The 19,074-nt window shown below is 40.8% G+C and overlaps 1 pseudogene; it reads left to right on the forward strand.

Moving 5' to 3' along the window:
- Positions 1,394 to 3,166, forward strand: Gm5217 (predicted gene 5217; annotated as a pseudogene).

Raw genomic sequence — 19,074 nt, forward strand, 5'->3', positions numbered from 1 at the left:
TTAGATTGGGAACAAAATACCCATGAAAGGTGTTACAGAGACAAAATTTGGAACTAAGACGAAAGGATGGACTATCCAGAGACTACCCACCTGGGGAATCCATCACATAATCAGCCTCCAAACCCAGACACTGTTGTACAATATCAGAAAGATTTTGCTGAAGGGACCCTGTCATAGTTGTCTTGTATGAGGCTATGCCAGTGCCTGGCAAACACAGAAGTGGATGCTCACAGTCATCTATTGGATGGAACACAGGGCCCCCGATGGAGAAGCTAGAAAAAGCACCCAAGGAGCTGAAGGGGTCTGCAACCCAATAGGTGGTACAACAATACGAACTAACCAGTACCCCCAGAGCTTGTATCTCTAGACGCATATGTAGCAGAAGATGGCCTAGTCGGCCTTCAATGGGAAGAGAGGCCCCTAGGTGTTGCAAACTTTATATGCCCCAGTACAGGAGAATGCCAGAGCCAAGAAGCGGGAGTGGGTGGGTAAGGGAGCAGGGCAGAGGGAGGGTATAGGGAACTTTTGGGATAGCATTTTAAATGTATATAAAGAAAATATCTAATAAAATAAATAAATAAATAAATACAACTTTTTCTTTCTTTCTTTCTTTCTTTTTTTTTTTTATGAAGGCTGAAAAATTGCTAATGAGGAAGAAATAAAAATAGAGGTTAAGAAGAGGGATTAGAGGAGTGTGGAGTAATGGTAGTAGTTTCTCCTTCTTTCCTTATTGCTCCAGGAGAAGAGTAGGCTGAAAACACAGAACATTCTCCAAGAAAGAGGGATAGAGTGGCCTGTAATTCTGAAGGAAGATTTAAATGTAAAATGGGGAGAATGTAAATGAGGTAGGGATGAAATCGTAGATAGCTGGAGCTTAAGTAAGGGTTTTCATAGAGGGATGTTATGTTTCAGGGTCCACAAAAGTATTAATGGCATCTGGACCAATTGTTGAGAGAGCATCAGCAGCAGACAATGGACACCAGGAAGAGCATGGCAGGAGCATAGCTATGTGTCACATTTGCCATGTGGGGCTATTTATTCACTGTAATTTATGAATAACTACTCAGCAGTCATTTCTTGAGCAAAGAGCTCTACAAATTTATGATTTTCCAATTGGTTTTGTTACTGGTAGTTTATGAAGCATCTGGATATATTTCTCTTTCTGCTTTTAAAGCTGAGTTAGACTCTACTAATAAGTCAAATTTAGTCCTGTTATTTTTCCAGTATTAGGCTAGTAGATCTGTAGCATCCGAACAACAAAACTTAGGTTGTTTCAACCATAGAGATATGATTTCTCTGTTTTGGAGGCACAAAATAAAAATTAAGATTGAAATGTTTGACTTCCTCCTGGAGTTCAGAGGCCGAACCCTTTAGTGGCGGGTTCGAGTCCTGACCCCTGATTCTAGGCTCTAGACCCTAGGTCTAGGGCGGGGTACATTCGGCTGGGTTACCTCTCCTCGCTGAGGGACAACGGCACACCTCGGGCTTTACCATGGAGGACTACCTGCAGGACTGTCGAGCCGCTTTGCAGCAAGTGCCCAAAAAAGCATGAGCAGTTTGACAATGGCGTAGTATTCCTCTGAGAGTTAGCGTGCAGAGATGCAGGAGTCCAGGCCTCTACACGTCCTGCTGGGAAATGAAGCCTGCATCTTAGACTCCATGGTGTCTGCTCTCGCCTTGGCCTTCTACCTAACAAAGACGTCTGAAGCAGAAGACATCTTTATACCAGTTTTAAATATAAAGCGTTCTGAGCTTCCTCTGCGAGGGGACAATGTCTTCTTCCTCCAGGCGGTTAAGATTCCCGAGCCAGTGCTGATCTTCTGGTACGAGATTGACCTCCTTTCCTTGCACCAGGCTGGCCAGCTCACCCTCATCCTTGTTGACCACCATATTTTACCCAATGATCATCCAGGAATCTTTTGAAGGACAGCTTAGATGAGCCCTTAATTGAAACAGTTCAGAAGTGACACAGCTCTGGAGGAGGCCGTAGCAGAGTTGCTGGACCACCGACCAATTGAGCAGAAAAACTGTCCTCCCTGTCAAGTTTCAGTTGAGCTGGTGGGGTCCTGTGCTACCCTGGTGACACAGAGAATCCTGCAGGGGGCACCAGAGACCTTGGACAGACGAACTGCAGCCCTACTGCATGGAACCATCATCCTGGACTGTGTCAACATGGATACCAACATTGGGAAGGCAACCCCAAAGGACATCAAATATGTGGAAGAACTGAAAGACCTTTTCACAGATCTGCCCAAAAGAAAGGACATCTTTGATCCCCTGCAGAAGGCCAAATTTGACGTCTCAGGACTGACCACTGAGCAAATGCTCAGAAAGGACCAGAAGACAATCTACAGACAGGGGAATCTACATGGACTTGGAGGCCTTTCTGCAATGGGCAGACCTCTTCACAGATCTCATTGCTTTCTGCCATGATCACAGCTATGATGCTCTGGTTGCCATGACTATCTTTTCCAACACTCACAATGAGCCAGTACAGCAATTAGCTATCTTCTGTCCACATGAGGCACTTCGAATGACAATCTGTGGAGTCCTGGAAAGGTCTACCTCCCCACCCCTGAAGCTGACACCTATCCCAAGCACCTCTCCTAACCTCCAGGCCTATCTCCAAGGCAACTCCCAGGTCTCTCGAAATAAGCTGCTGCCTGTGCTCCATGAAGCCCTCTCCACATATCTTGACTCAGCGAAGATGGCTTCAGGGCAGTCTGAGGTAGCTGTGGGTATGTCTAGGGAGCAGGTGGGCAAGGAATTGGATAAGGCAAGTAACTCCTTGATTTCTGGGCTGAGTCAAGATGAGGAAGACCCTCCACTGCCACCCACACCCATAAACAGCTTGGTGGATGAGTGCCCTCTGGATCAGGGGCTGCCTAAGTTCTCCGCTGAAGCTGTCATTGAGAAGTGCAGTCAGATCTCACTATCCCAGTCTGCCAGAGTCTGCCCATCAAATAAGTGACCATTGGAAGCAGGGTGGGGAAGTGTGGAGGAGGTGACTGGCCTGCCTCAAATGCATGTTTTGAGATGTTTGACCACTTCAGCAACTACATCGGTGGCTTCAGGATCGGGTGTACTGTTCTCATAACCTTGGGAGGAGAAAGAGAGCAGCTGCTTTAGGGCAGCTCTCTGCCTCTCCTCTCCTGACTCTACCAGTCAGACAAGGTTTATTTAATTTTATTATTTAATCTGCACTGATTTTTCTGTCTTTGGTGTGTAGTCTGATAGGACCACTGTCCTGGCAGAGCAGCACTAAAGGAATGTAGACCCTGTCTCAGTGTCTTCAGAAGGACTGTAAACAGAGGCAGCGTCTGACATGAAACCAGTTCACCGCTCCTTTCCATTTTTTAAAAGTTATTTTTGAGACAGAGCCTCATGTAGCCCAGGCTGGCCTTGAGCTCTGTATGTATCCGAGACTAGTCTTGAATTCCTAACCCTCCTGAGTGCTGAGATTGTCAAGCACTGCATTATACCTAGCTGGTCTCTTGTCTTGACTTCCTAGATCTTTGGCTCCTTCTGTCTCAGAATGACGGAAAGCCTGAAGGGAACCTGAGGACTGAGGTCCTTGCCTTCCCAGGGTGGCCATGGGACCTCAGAAGCATTTTTGCCAAGAGGGCAGAACCTGACTGAACCCCGGATATCCCCTGTCTTAGTGGGTCTGGCAAGGTCTTGTCAGTCTTTTTCTGGTTTTGCTCAAGTTGAAGAATGTGTGGAGTGTCTTCTGGTGAGACATCTGCTGTCCCCGGTCTAATTTCCCCACCTGTAACTGAGGTTAGGAAGAGATGTGCCCTTTCTTCCTCCCAGACTTTCTCCCCTCTGCTTCCTCGTTACTTTTCTTTTTGTTCTCCCTGGGAGTGTTAGCTCTCTGGGTCACTGGATTGTTTCATGTCTATGTGTGATTGTACCAAGGAACTTAGCCTCATGTAGCATGTACAGTGTTGTAATGGTGACCCAGCAGCGAGCTCTCTCCCAATGACTTGTTCTGCATGTGTAGTCTCCCTTCCCCTCCCCCACCTCCCATCCCCCCTTTTCTCCAATTAAGCTGTTTCCCCTGTTCTTACCCTATATAAGTTGCAAACAATATCGCTGAACAGAAGGGTGTGTGGTAGTTTGGGGCAGTCTGACTTCACTTTAGTGTATGATGTCTGTAACCAATGGGAACGTGAAATATTGGTGCGATCACTGAACCAAAGGGATTGTGTTCTGTGACTTTGGTACTTTGTTTTGCATTTTTGTTTCATATTAAATACTTTCTTTCTGTTTAAAAAAAACATTGAAATGTTCACTCATTTTGTGTGTATGTGCATAACATGTGCACCACAATATATGTGTGTATATAATGTTATACACATACATGCATGCCAGTGTGCACACGTACATGCACACATAACTGTAAAATTCATTGATGTCTTGAAGCTTTACATGTGGCGTAATCCTAAACTCTAATATGCATGGGTTTGTTTTCCACCAAATACTTTTCTCTGTTTTTAATAGGCTGTTATTTGCAAAGTATTTTGAGACCATTAGAAGACTTTAAAAATGCCTCTTAGAAGCTAACAGAACACAAATATTATTGTCTACTGCTTAATAGCCAGAACTTCGATAATATGCTCAAGTATTATTTCCTCACCTCATTACCACTTAATTGAATTAAAGCTAGATTTGTATTTATGCTGTATAATTAGGAATTACAGGTAAGGGACAGAAACATCCTCATTTGTGGCCATCTGTTTATAAGACAGTGGTAACAGTGCAGTCCCCATGAATCTAGTAGCGAAGACATTCATAGCCAACATTAGTGCTAAAACATAACTGTTCTTTGTTGAGGTAAAACAATAAATAGCTCACATGTAAAGTGGACACAGTGCTATCATTGCCTAGGTCAACTGTTCTCAACTTGTGAGTCATGACCCTTTTGCGAGTTCAAATGACCTCTTCACAGGGGTGGTCTAAGATCGTCTCACATATCAGATATTTACATTATGGCTCATAACGTTAATAAAATTTCTTTATGAAGTATCAATGAAAATAATTTTATAGTTGGTGCTCACCACAGTACGGAGAACTATATCAAAGGGTATAGCAATTGGAAGGTTGACAACCACTGGCCCAGGCCTATATTGAGACATTTAAGTTTAATTAGTGAGTTTGATGGGATTAGACCCATGTAAGGGATTTGTTGAAATGCAACTCTGTAGAATCTTTGGGAGAGGGCTTGTAGACAATTAGGTGTTGAGGTGTTGACTTAACAAATGGGTTAATATATTGATAGTTTGAAAAGTGGTACATTTTGGGAGTAGTAAAAGACAGCAGTTGGACCCAGTAGAGAGCATAGACCACCAAAGGCTGTGCCCCTGTAGGCTGTATTTTGCCCTAGCCTCTTCATGTCTTCTGTGTTTCTGCTTCTTGGTTCCCCGTCACATTAACTGCAGTGTTCTGCACATCATCCACAACAGGATGGATTCACACCTCTGTTCCCCGAAGCCAAGACAAATCTTATTCCTCTCTCAAGTATTCTTTCCATTATTTTAATCATGATTATGCAAGAGTAGCTAACACCCATTTCATCACGCACTTCAGTAGAAATTCATGATCCTGTCAAGAACCGCCCCTTTCTAAGTGTTCACACATATCTATGTCTACAGAATCCACTCATAAATGGTTGATTATGGATGCTGCAGCCAGCTTTCTGAATATGACAAATGAAAATTAAGAGGTTGGTCTCACTGCCAAGTCTTTCTAAAAAACTGCAGTAGAATTAATAATTAGCCCCTATGTCGTGCTCTGAAAAGAAAAAAAAAACCTCCTCTCTCATGAATGTAAGTAACTCCTTTTTTTATTTTCCTTTGCTATTGCTTTTCATATTGTCATAACATGGGTGACATTGACATCCATAAATCTTGATCATCAAGAAAGGATGGACAGGGGTAGCTATCATTGAAAAGATAGCATCCAAAAGGAGACCTCAACTAAGGGTAGATAGTGTCAAAATTCAACACAATGTATGGCAATCCAAATAACTCATTAGCAAAAAGTCATTAGCAGGCAGTGATAAAATCGTGGACAGAAAATCTGGGAAGTGACCGGGTTGACCCAAAAGTAAGTAAATATTTCACATTTCACAGATGTATTCCCTTTGGCTTATATCTAGCTCTTGTTTGTTTAATAGTTTTCTGAATTGCTACATTGATTTGCATGTGGGTGCACATGTATGGGCCTATGTGTGTCATAGAATGCATGGAAATGTCAGATGACCACTTGCTAAAGTTGGTTCTCTCCTTTCATAGCAGGAGTTCTGAGTTCTGATTGAACTCCGACAAGGTTAGAAGCAAGCAACATTCTCAGCCATCTTACTGACCCAAACCATCCTCCCTGCTCCTGCTCTTTCCTCTTGATGTAGTTGAAGAGCTGAAGATGCCTTGCTCCACCCATGGAGCCATACCCAAAACAATATAATCTTCTAATATTCACTGCAGTTGAGCACTGTGTGGGGCATGGGAATTTCTAATGGTAGCATTCTAGAGTTCTAGCTGGGGATAAAGTCCTCTCCATGTTCTTTATAATCTATATGACCTTTATAAATCACTAAGATGTAGAGTTTTTATTTTAATTACTTTATTACTTTGTTTACTGTGTTGTATGTGCATGCATATATCCTCACACCATTGAAACACCTGTCTAGGCCAGAGAACAACCTAATGGAGTTGGATCACTTCTTCCATCTGTGCATCCTGGAGACTGAATTTGGATATAAACTTGGCAGCAGAAGTCTATATTTGTTAAGCCATATCACCCATCTTATGATATAGATGGAAACCCAATTTAAAAAGAAAATAAACAATGGCATTTACCTCTCAGAATTATAAGGATTCATCCTGCATTAGATTATTAGTTTATTTAGTGACATTGCTAGTGTTTAAGTGCAGATTCACTGACAGCCACCATGACAGGTATATGTATTAAGGGAAACTGGAATCACAATGGGAGCTGTACAGAACAAAAGATATGATTCAGATTCTTAAGAAATCTAATCTTCCTTAGGGACTGAGAGATGTCTGCCAATATGGGTAGTAGTGTGTCACGACTCTTACATGCAATTCAGAAAAAAAAAAAAAAAAAAAAAAAAAAAAACAGCCTGGAAACATTGCAGAAAACTGTTTCCGTTGGTACAATTCCAAAATGCTTCAAGAAGGAGGATATCCCAATAAATTCTGGAGGATAAATCAAATTTGACAGAGGTAGCCAGGATGGGCACAGTGGGAAAAAAACGAGCAAACTGCATTAAGGCATAGCAGTGTGCAAAGGAAGCTGAGAAAACAGTGATCTGTCTGCCAGACTGATGGCAACATAATCTACATTTAATTAGGGATGCTCTTAAGGCTGAATTGGAGACCAGGGACAAAACAGGGGCTCTCAATGGCAGATTATGAAAAACTTGGTTCACCGGGCTGTTTACAGTGAAGAAAATGCCACTTTCGTTCTTATTCTCCTCATCCACTCCTTTTCCCCCACTACAGTGACAGCTGGCTAGAGGTAAGTTGTGTTCAGGGTACAATGTCTCATTATTATGATTTATTAGTTCAGCCTTTCAGATGGGGTGAGAATATAGTGTGTGCTGGATGGCACACACTCAGGGAATTTACGTTGTACAGCTAAACATCATGTCTGTCTGTCTCTTCCCAGTAATCTCCAATAATACCCAAATGAGCCTTTATTTTAAACAGCTGGAGAGCCTTATGGTGGTTGAGAATTAAGGTGCAGAAAGAAGAAAACAGCTCAGCCATAAAGTCTGCAGGATAAACAACGCTTTCTTCAGAGCATGAACTCCTTTGCCTAGAAATCTCTGTTCCTCAAAATGCATTTAGTAAGTTAACATCTCCATCTCCAGGTACACTTTTCTTTTGCAAATACCCTCTTGGCATTTAATGGGCCTATTAAGGTAGGAAGCTAGGAGGTATTAGCATAGAAAGAACATTGCCAAAAGAAAAGATGAAAAAGGCCCCCTCACACAAGGCATGCTCCCCCATCTTCTTGTCCCCATTCAGCATTTGCTTTTGTTTTATAACAGCAAAAATTCCCATCGTGGGTGTTAGTAATTTTAGCTAGGTAATAATTCTGCTGGCACTGTCATAAACTGCCAAAAGGTGTGTAACTCAAAGGGGGCAACAATACTAGAATGGGAGTAGCTTATTTGTAGTATACGCAGACATTTGGTAAATAGAGAAGTCTGTGTTTTAGCTTCTCAGAGGCTTCTCTACTGGTTATTGCCATAGAATGATGGCAGAGGCGGGTCTTCAGTCTTTGAGACCTCTGAGTGATTGCAGTGTTCTGTCCTCTGCCAAATGCGCTGAATTTTTTGACACATTGCACTTACTCAGTCTCAGGTCCTATCCCTTCTTCAGTGTGAAACTATATGAAGACCACCAAGTGGCATACAATTATCCCAGGAATATATTGCTATAAAGCCACTGTTTCTTTTCAGACTATACCCATCCTTTTATGTGTAACCACATTGCTCTTCCCAGGATGTGAGCTAATAGATGGAGAAGAAGAGGAGAGTCCTGAACTCTTTGCTACCTGTTCCTAACACACAGATTGGGTATTCAAGTGGCTGGGTTGTGTTCATTTCCTGTTACAGAATAGCAAACTTATCACAAAATTTTAAACTAAAATAGCTCATATCACCTCAAAAGTAGTATGCTTTGGGGGCTCAACAGGTCTTCTGCTTTGGGTATTTTAGAATGTACTGAGGCACTACCTGGGACTTATTCCCATCAGACACTCAACTGGAGATGGACCTTCCACCCTCAGGCTGTTGGAAGAATTCAGTCCCCTGAGGCCACAGGGCTCATATCAACTTTCTCCTTCAAATCTTGCAAAAGCAAGACTCTAGAGAGTAGGCTGTCAAGCTAGAGCTTCACAGATTTTGTAGAGACACAAAATCAAGCAGCCACAGAATGGTGCCTGTCACCATTGCATATTCCAATAAATAGCTGCAAACCTCAAGCTTAACTTCTCTCAAGGGGATTATGTGAAAGTCTGAATATTGGGAACCGAATATTCATAAATTTTGCCCATCTTTCTCATGATACAATTGTGTGTATGTGTGTGTGTCAAGTCCACCCTCCCCCAAATAGCTGCTTTGATTTGATATTTTATTTTTAATCACAGCAGCATTAAACCTGATGCGGTGTCTGCCTTAACTTTTAGTTATTTTATATGTTAAGGATGTTTGCCTTGTAAATTTTAGGTGTGCGGTGGGCAGAATTGGATTGTATCTTCACAGCCCTGGCTGTGGGTGAAGAGAATCGAACTCCTGATCAAGATACTCGTCTTTGGCCTGGGTGAAATGTTAACATTCCAGCTGGGTTAGTTCAATCAGTTTGGCTAAAGGACCATCCTAAGCAGGCTGCTCACTACTGACGACATGGGCAGAATTATTCTTTAAATACATAGTGACCCTCTCAGCAGAATCCTAGAGCCCCTAGTGCAGACTGCAGCCACATAAGGCCATAAGTCTGGCCATGTCTCTAAATTATTCAGAAAGCCATAACTTTTTCTTTACTTTTGAAAAATCTCTTTTCTAAGGATGCTATGTTTAACACTTTGGGCTTCCCCAACATCTTAGACTTCCTTGGTCTTTCTGGGAATTCTTTCTCTCTACCATGTAGCTGTATATCCACTATGTGTCTGATCTCATGCCAGTTTGACTGGCATAATTTTGCCTATTTCTTCTCCATTCTCCTCCACTGGGCAGCAACTGAACTTTATAGCATGCCTACCCTAGGGATTTTCTGTTGGACCCTAATTAAATTATCCCTGAGCTTCAATTTGAGTCCACTCTGGAACTTTTTTTATGACTAACACCAAGAATGGGACCCTGATTTCCCCCAGATCAATAACTACCCAATTATATGTGTTGACTGAACACCTGATTTAATTAATTGAGAGGCTACAGCCATGTGCTCACTCCCTGGTAGGATCCATGCAAGGTTAGTGCATATCTTCTTTCATTCAATGGTTTCCTTCCAAGTAATGTTTAACTTGAAAATGAATAAGTCATCAGTTCCTATGATAGAAACTAATATCTTTCTTCAGACATGTCCATTAAAGGACTTATGTATCTTTTTAAAAGATGTTTTAAATTGAAATAGAATTATATCACTTCTCTCTCACTTCAGTTTCTTCCGTGCTTTCCCACTCTCAAGTTGACAGCACTGATAGCCTCTTTTCCTCTGACTAATATGTTACATACTTGTATATATGTGTGTGTATGGATGCACAAATATATGAATACAAAAATCTGAGTATATTTTTGTTTCTATGTGTTCAGTTTCAGGACTGATCACTCTGCATCAGACAATCAATAAGGATTCTCATCTCTACAATTAAACAAAGCATAAAAGGGCAGCAGTAAAGATAACTACCTAGACAAGGGCATTTGTTTGTCTATGGTCTTCTGGATATGTCAGGGTATTTCTGGATGCCCTTTCTTCCATGTCTTCTGCATCCTTCCAGCTTGGTGATGATTCTGCCTAGTTTGTGCACATGAGTGGATGTTCCCTGAATCCCCTTTCATTCTTTCAGCTTGATCCCCTTTGACTACCTGCTCTAGTTTGCTTTCTATCACAGTGATAAACATCATGACCAAAGACCATTTTGAAAGGAAAATGTTTATTTCATCTTACAAATCCAGGTCGTAGTTCATAACTGAGGGTAGTTAGGACAGAAAGTAAAGCAGAGACCATGAACAGATGCTACTTACTAACTTACTCAATGGCTCAGACTCAGCACTCATTCTTATGCAGCCTAGATCCACTTGACTGGGTATGATGCCACCCACATTAAGCTGTGCTCTCTAATATCAATTACCAATTGATGTAATTTCCCACAAATATGTCAACCAATATGATGGAGGCAATTTCTTAATTGTGGTTCCCTCTTTTCAGCTAACTGCAGATTGTTACAAGTTGACAGTAAAATCTTATGAACAAAACCATCTACTCTTTTACCTGTCTAACCTCTAATCCTTGTTTTGCTCTTCTCAGTCAATTTTACTTCATATCCTTCATAGCCCTGGCCACAGTGGACATTGTGAACCCTAGGCATGACAATGTCCACTCCATGATGTTAGCCTAATAGTGAGTGACCTGTTAAAATAAGTGTAGTTCCCGTACCTTCAAAATGGTAACTCATCTAGGACTCCACATTCTTCAGAGAAAACCCAAGAACTTCTTGAGAAGGGTTGGACAGAGAACTTACTTGTCAGTTTCCAGTCCTTACAGCTCTTTTAGACAGGTGCTACAGTTAATAGACTGCATTTCTTTATGTCAACATCTCAGCTATAAGCCCACATAGCCTGACTTTTGAGAGTAAATTGAATTATCAACTCTTGCATTCTTTTATTATTTTTCCAATTTCTTTCATTCATCCACACCCCCCAAAATAATAATTGATGATAACAAGAAAGCAATGCAAGAGCACATATGATAGATACAGTGTCCATAATCATAAACAACACAGTCATTTATTTAACTTTACCAACATTCCATGTAGTTAGGTCAGGCCATGTGGTTTCATGGACAAGGTGACAGTGAACACTTATCACATCTAAGCTGGGAAGGTAGGAGCCAGAATATATCCTATGTTATTTTTCAACAAACTTTAAGAGTATGTTGCTAATATGGAATGTTTGGATGGCTCAGGACTCCTGCATAGTAGAAAACATCCCTTCAAATCCCCTGAATATCATAGGCTGGGTGTAAACGACAAAAATTTTACTAAGTCAGTGATGTCAATGAAGCATGGGTAAATGAAATTTAAAGGGGAGTAAGGATATAGTTCAGTTGTTGAATACATTAATAAAGTGTAAGGTCCTAGATTCCATCTACAGCTTCTTCCTCCACAAGAGGAATATAGAAGACATATAGGAAAAGTATCTAGAGTCAAAAGTCTAACACCTGACTTATTCCTGGATATAAGTAAAATCAAAATGGCCTTCTGGGTGTGCTTTTAAGGGAGGAGAGTTATAAAGTTTTATAGAGTGTTTCAAGGGAATCCTGTGTTAGGAAGGGTTATGCTGGAGTAGTGGAGTGAAAAGCAAGGAGTAGGTGTGAGGGGGCAGAAAAAATGCTAAGGAACTTCTTAAATAGTCATATGGGAATTTGCTACTGTAAAAGAGTTAAAACAGACTTACTCTATAACTGGCCAGCAAGGTCCCATAGACCCCCAAATAGTTTGCTTTTGATTATGTACACCCCATAACCTGACAGTAACTAACTTTTGCTTAAGACAGCACGTACCTGAGTCCCATAACATGGAGAAATCACTTGGAGAGATCATCCCTACTGGCTACCATTCATCATGCTGGAAATTGCTATTCCTGATAGATAAAACATCATCTTTCATGGACATCTATGAATCCTATACAATACATAATGAGTAGCATGGAAAGGCATGACTCCTGGTGCATATTCTTGATGGTCAATTTGTAAATAGGGCAAAGCATTCTACCTGTGACTGCTGACGAGCCACCAATACTCAGGGCTCAGTATCCCATTGGTTCAAACCCAAATCTCCCTTTGATAGCCGCTTTAATATACATGGTAGTTTGAATGAAATATGTCCCATATAGGATCAGATATTGGAACAGTTGGTCCTCAGCTGATGGGGCAGTTTGGGAAGGTTTAGGAGTTTGGTCTTGCTAAAGGAAAAGCATCAATAGAGACAGGCTTTGCGAGTTTATAGCCTTTATTTACTTAAGTTTGCATTCGCTGCTTCTCCTCCATATTTACCATTGAGATGTGATCTCTCAGCTCACTGTCCCTGCCACCAAGCCTGCCTCCTCATCATAATGAATTTTTATTGCACTGTAACTATAAGTCAAAATAACTTTCCCTTCCTTAAGTTGCCTTAGGTCATAGTGTTATAGCACACACACACACACACACACACACACACACACACACACACACAAACTAAACATCTAAAAATAGAAAGTCATGGCAGATATTTCCTGAACATACTATCAACACTCCCATTGAGAGCAGGAAGAAAGGAGTTGCCATTTTCCTTAGGCTGGTCAGAGAAAGGCTTTGCAATTCTCATGGATATGAGGAATTATATTCCTTAACATGTCAAATATTATACAATGTCTCAGGTCTTCTCACTCTTCAAATCTCCCCTTTTCTTATGTTTTAGATGTTTAGGGTGGACCTTGACACTTAGACCAAGAGATGGTTGTCATTTTTGTAGTATTTTGCATTTCTAGGATGTGCTCTCAATTGTGCCACTTCCATCATTATCATAGTTCCCATAGTTCACCATCATTATCATAGTTCCAAACACCCAGAAGGTGACTCCTAATTCATTCTTATTTAAATTGCTGGTCTTAAGGTCATCCTGAATATCTGCATGTAGTCCACTTGTTCACCAGGTAGTTAGACAAGTATCCTCCAAAACGGAGGGATTCATAGTATAAACAGGTATGATATGACCAAGACACTAGAGGTAGAAGCATAAAGTAGGGAGTATTCCCTGACTAGTCTTACCTGCATAGCTACAATCACAAGAATCCATGGAAATAGAGACTCTAGTTATTTAAGACAGGTTGTTAAAATACAGTATATATACTAAAGTGGATGGAAAGAAGATCATGAGGCCTCAACCTTAAACAAAGAACTATAGACAGGTATAGAATGCTGAGAGTGGGAGAAACAGTCTTCCCCAGAGAAAAGCATACCAATTGGTTGTCTAATACTAAAAGGTCAGTCCTGAAAACATACACACAATAACATTATATAAAATAAACTGGTTATATTTAGGAAAACATTATATAAATATATAGTGTCGGTGCATATACACGAACACATAAAGGTACACACACACACACACACACACACACACACACACACACACACACATATATATATATATATATATATATACACATATATACATATATATATACATATAAATATACTATACCTATATATGTGTATACATATATATGTATATATGCATGTACAATAATTAATGTAAAGGAGACTATGAAATTGAAAGTGCAAGGGGGTATATTTGAGAGATTTAAGGAAGAAAAAGGAAGAATGAAATGATGTAATTATATTATAACCTCAAAAATGAAATTAAAATGTTAAATTTTTAAGAAAACAGATAACATTTAATGCTGCCAAGATTTTGTCATGTGGGTAAGTGCTTTGTCCCTCCTCATGTTATGACTCTACACTTACTGGCTGCCTTCTTATCTCTGGAATGCCATAGCTGCCATACCAGAGACTCAGAGTCTTTGCTCTTAGCCTATAGGCTGCCCATTCAGAGATCTACCATTGCACATCTGTCACCTATCTGATACTTGCTTTGTGCCAAATATAGCATGAAAGCAGTTCATCTGCAGGCAAACATGGGAACATACTTGGATCCATAAGATGTGCAACTAGTCATTTTTTTCTAATTTTAATGAAGTTATTATATATTTTTTCAAGTAGTCTAATTCATTGCTCACTTCCCTGAAAGACAAGGGCACACCTCCTAAACACAGCCCAAGAACCAATGAAGCTAAATGCCTTTACTCGACCTATAGTTCTCTAAAATATTCCCCAAAACACCTATAGCTACCTATGTCTAGATTTTACTTCAGGAAAGAACATCATTTTCAAAATACTAACAGAAAGGGCCTATGCATATCTAGTGAGGTAACTGTCTATCTCTAGATTCTACTTGTCCCAATGTTTTGAATTAACATGTTGGGACACCCAAGGAATTGAAATGCTTTCCCAGTGCATTAGTTAGTTTGGTTTGTTGTTGTTGTTGTTGTTGTTGTTGTTGATGATGATGATGATGATGATGATTTTTGTTTTGTTTTGTTTTGTTTGTTTGATTTGGTGGTATTTGCTTGTTTGGTTTGATGTGCTTTGGTTTTGCTGCTAAGAGACATGAAAAACATGGCAACTCTTATAAATGAAAACATTTAATTGGCTTACAGTTTCAGAGATTTGGTCTGTTATCATCCTCGTGGATGGCATGAAGCTTAATGGCTTATAGGTAGGCATGATGATGGAGAAGGAGCTGAGAGTTCTACATCTTGATCCAAAGGCAGCAGAAAGAGATCATAAGCCACACTAGGCAGAGATTGTACATATATTACCTCTACCCCCATGCCCCAAGTGACACACTTTCTCCAAGAAGTCCACACCTACTCCACCAGTCCATACCTCCTAATAGTGTCATTCAATTCCTATCGTATACACATTCAAATACATGAGTTTACAGGAACCATTTCTATTAAAACCACCATACCCCATATCCCTTTCTTTGTTCCTTGATTCTTATTTCTTTCATTACTCTTGTTTTTTCATTTCCTTCTTTCAGGCATGTTCCATTGTCTCTCCAGAGTAAGGTCCCTGGAGTCAGATATCTACTGTTCAAGTTTCTTCTCCTGCACCACTTTGTATATGCTGCACCTTTTTCAGGATTGACTAACTGGAGGTGACATGGGGGTGAAGAAAGGACAGGAAGATGCACGGTCACACAGAGGAGGTAGGATCAGATTAACTGTTCTCTCTGATAGAGAAGTCAGAGTACGCTATAAGTTCAATGTGTTTACTAAATACAACTAGATAAGAACTCAGCATTTTTTTGCTATACACCCAAGTCAAATGAGTAGGCTTGGCTAATCTCACTAGATACTCTCTGCAGGGGAGTATTGAGCCATAAAGAAAAAAGTAATGACACATAATTTCCATACATACTATCACTATTTTCACAAGAACCAGAGAGAAAGGCTTTTCTGTATTCCTAGTCCTGGCCTCAGGAAGGCTTTTCTAGAGTAGGCATTGTATTATATGATGTGTGCCCATGTTAAAAAAAATACACATTCATTGAGATCTTCACCCACTTTCTACATAATATAGCACACAGACACATTCTGGATTATCTTCCCAGTGCCTAGCTAATGTGTGACTTCCATAAGTCCCCTTCCATTTTCTTGGATTTCCCCTACACCACCAGCCACAGTCTCAATGTAGATTCTTCTCTGACATAGACACGAGGACATAGCCCAACCCCTCTAGATATGCAGTGATATAACTTTGTGATATTGGCTCTTGTTTTTACATAATTCAAATTGAACAGGGTTAGGTGAAACTTTATGCATACTAATAGACCTGTTAGATTTGGTGTGTATGGATATCTAAAATTTGGATGACTCTTACAGAAGAAAGGTACCTTCCAAAAAAGGTAACAAAGAATTTACAATTTCCTAAACACATGAAACTCAAGAAAAATGAAGACTGAAGTGTGAACACTATGCCCCTCCTTAGAAGTGGGAACAAAACACCCTTGGAAGGAGTTACAGAGACAAAGTTTGGAGCTGAGATAAAAGGATGGACCATGTAGACACTACCATATCCGGGGATCCATCCCATAATCAGCTTCCAAATGCTGACACCATTGCATACACTAGCAAGATTATGCTGAAAGGACCCTGATATAGCTGTCTCTTGTCAGAGTATGCCTGGGCCTAGCAAACATAGAAGTGGATGCTCACAGTCGGCTATTGGATGGATCACATGGCCCCCAATGAAGGAGCTAGAGAAAATACCAAAGAAGCTAAAGGGATCTGCAACCCTATAGGTGGAACAACATTATGAACTAACCAGTACCCCGGAGCTCTTGACTCTAGCTGCATATGCATCAAAAGATGGCCTAGTCGGCCATCACTGGAAAGAGAGGCCCATTGGACACGCAAACTTTATATGCCCCAGTACAGGGGAACGCCAGGGCCATAAAAGGGGAGTGGGTGGGTAGGGGAGAGGGGGTGGGTGGCTATGGGGGACTTTTGGTATAGCATTGCAAATGTAAATGAGCGAAATACCTAATAAAAAATGGAAAAAAAAAAGAATTTACAAACAAAGGAAATGAACATAAGACAGGTTCAGTACCCCCAGTTCCTGGTTCCCAAACCCATATTTAGTCAGGGACACTAGAAAAACCCTGCATGCTTTTCAAATGATTCCCTACTTGGCTTACCTTTACCACTGTGTACTATCTCTCATGCCCTGTACTTAAAAAAATAATTCCTAAGTAATACTCTAATGGCTGTTGATATCTGGTGTGGGAGGAAGAGTCACATTGCTTTATGTGGACAAGCTATAGGTTGCTTATGCTCCCATGGATAATCCCACATTCATGCACATATAGGCAGCACAAAGTGCATGCAAATACACACACACACACACACACACACACACACACACACACACACACACACACACGGGGAAGTTCTGATACCAACCCTATTCCCCAATTGGTTCTTGATTTGTTAAAAAGAAGACTGGGACCAATTACTGGGCAGAGGGTACTGGTAGGACTTCTAGGTCCTTGGAGGAAAAGGTAGATGCAAGGAGCAAGGCTTTTTCTGTTATGCTTGGGAGGAAAAGGGATACATCTATGGGTGATTGGCCAAGGATGTTTGGCAGGAGCTAGGTGAAACAAGCCACTGAGTTTAGAGTTGGGAGGAGAGACAGATATAATAAACTGGTAACGGCACACCTTTCTAGGCAGAAGATACCTGTGCCTAGCAATTGTGCCAAGAAGGCAAGTTATAACATAATAAGCTGTGTGTGAGTGTCTTTTATCCATGGATTCAAGGTCCCTGGAATGGGCAGGGAGTGTGATTTAGGATTGGAGGCAGTCAATCATAGAGCTAAAGCTGAGTAAAACAAAAGAAAGCCAGGAGGGGCTAGAGCATGATCTGGTCCCAGGCAAAGGTGGTAGATATTTTAAAACTACATGGAACACACACACACACACACACACACACACACACACACACACACACACATTTATATATGCATGCATATATGTATATAATTATGAACTGGAAATGAAAAATTGAGAGGAAAATATGTACGAAATATATAGGGGCCTAGTGGGGGCCTAGAGGGGTGAATCAGAGAAGGATATAAACAAGATTCATTATATACAATTATGAAATTTTCAAACAAGAAATAAAAACTACAATTTTAAAAATATCATTCTCACTTGCCCCATACAGCTACTGCAAATTAGGAGTAACAGGAATCCGAATCTTTTTAGTGTAAAACAAAAGCAGAAATGACAAGAAAAGCATTTTAGAGAGAGAGAGAGAGAGAGAGAGAGAGAGTTGCTAAGAAAAATCTACAGAGAATCAAGATACTACTCTAAAATTTTGCTGCCCTGCAGCTGCTTCTCCAACAGCAAGCCAATCCGTATAGGTGTATTGTGGTCCCTGCAGCAATAATCCACTGGAGCAATGGAGCAAGGAAGCTGCACCATCCAATTATATGGTCTGTTGTCTCATTTTTCACCCACACTAGCCACACCTGCCACCCTTCCCTTCCCAGTTTCATTTTATGCTTGCTGACTTATCCTCCTCGCTTCACATGACAGTTATGACCCATTCTGAGTCACCCCAAAATCACATTAATTTCAGAATGCGACATGACTCACTTCAATTATGTATTTGGAAATAGTATTCTCCTCAGCCACTATCCATTTCAGTCAATATTTTCACCTGAACTTGGAATAGAAATAATGAGAGTGAATCATGAAAATAGATGTTTGGGAATGATGAATGACAGTGGCTTCTGGACTTTGTTCCTTGTTTCATACCCAAGTGCAGATACAGACAAACAGACAGACAGACAGACACACACACACACACACACACACATATATATATATATTACACACATTCACACACACACACACACACACACACACACACACACACACACACAGACAGACATGGTCCGCATTTTTTTTTTCAAGACAGGGTTTCTCTGTATAGCCCTGGCTGTTATGGAACTCACTTTGTAGACCAGACTGGCCTCAAACTCAGAAATCCAACTGCCTCTGCCTCCCAAGTGCTGGGATTTGGGATTAAAGGTGTGCGCTACCATGCCTGCCTGGCTCTGGTCCACATTTTTTACACACATATGAAATGAGAACTTAATCTATAGTAATTCACACATTTACATGCAATGCATACAAACATCAGGAATCTGA

This window comes from Mus musculus, chromosome 15 (genome assembly GCF_000001635.26).
Source record: "Mus musculus strain C57BL/6J chromosome 15, GRCm38.p6 C57BL/6J".
NCBI classification, from domain to species: domain Eukaryota; kingdom Metazoa; phylum Chordata; class Mammalia; order Rodentia; family Muridae; genus Mus; species Mus musculus.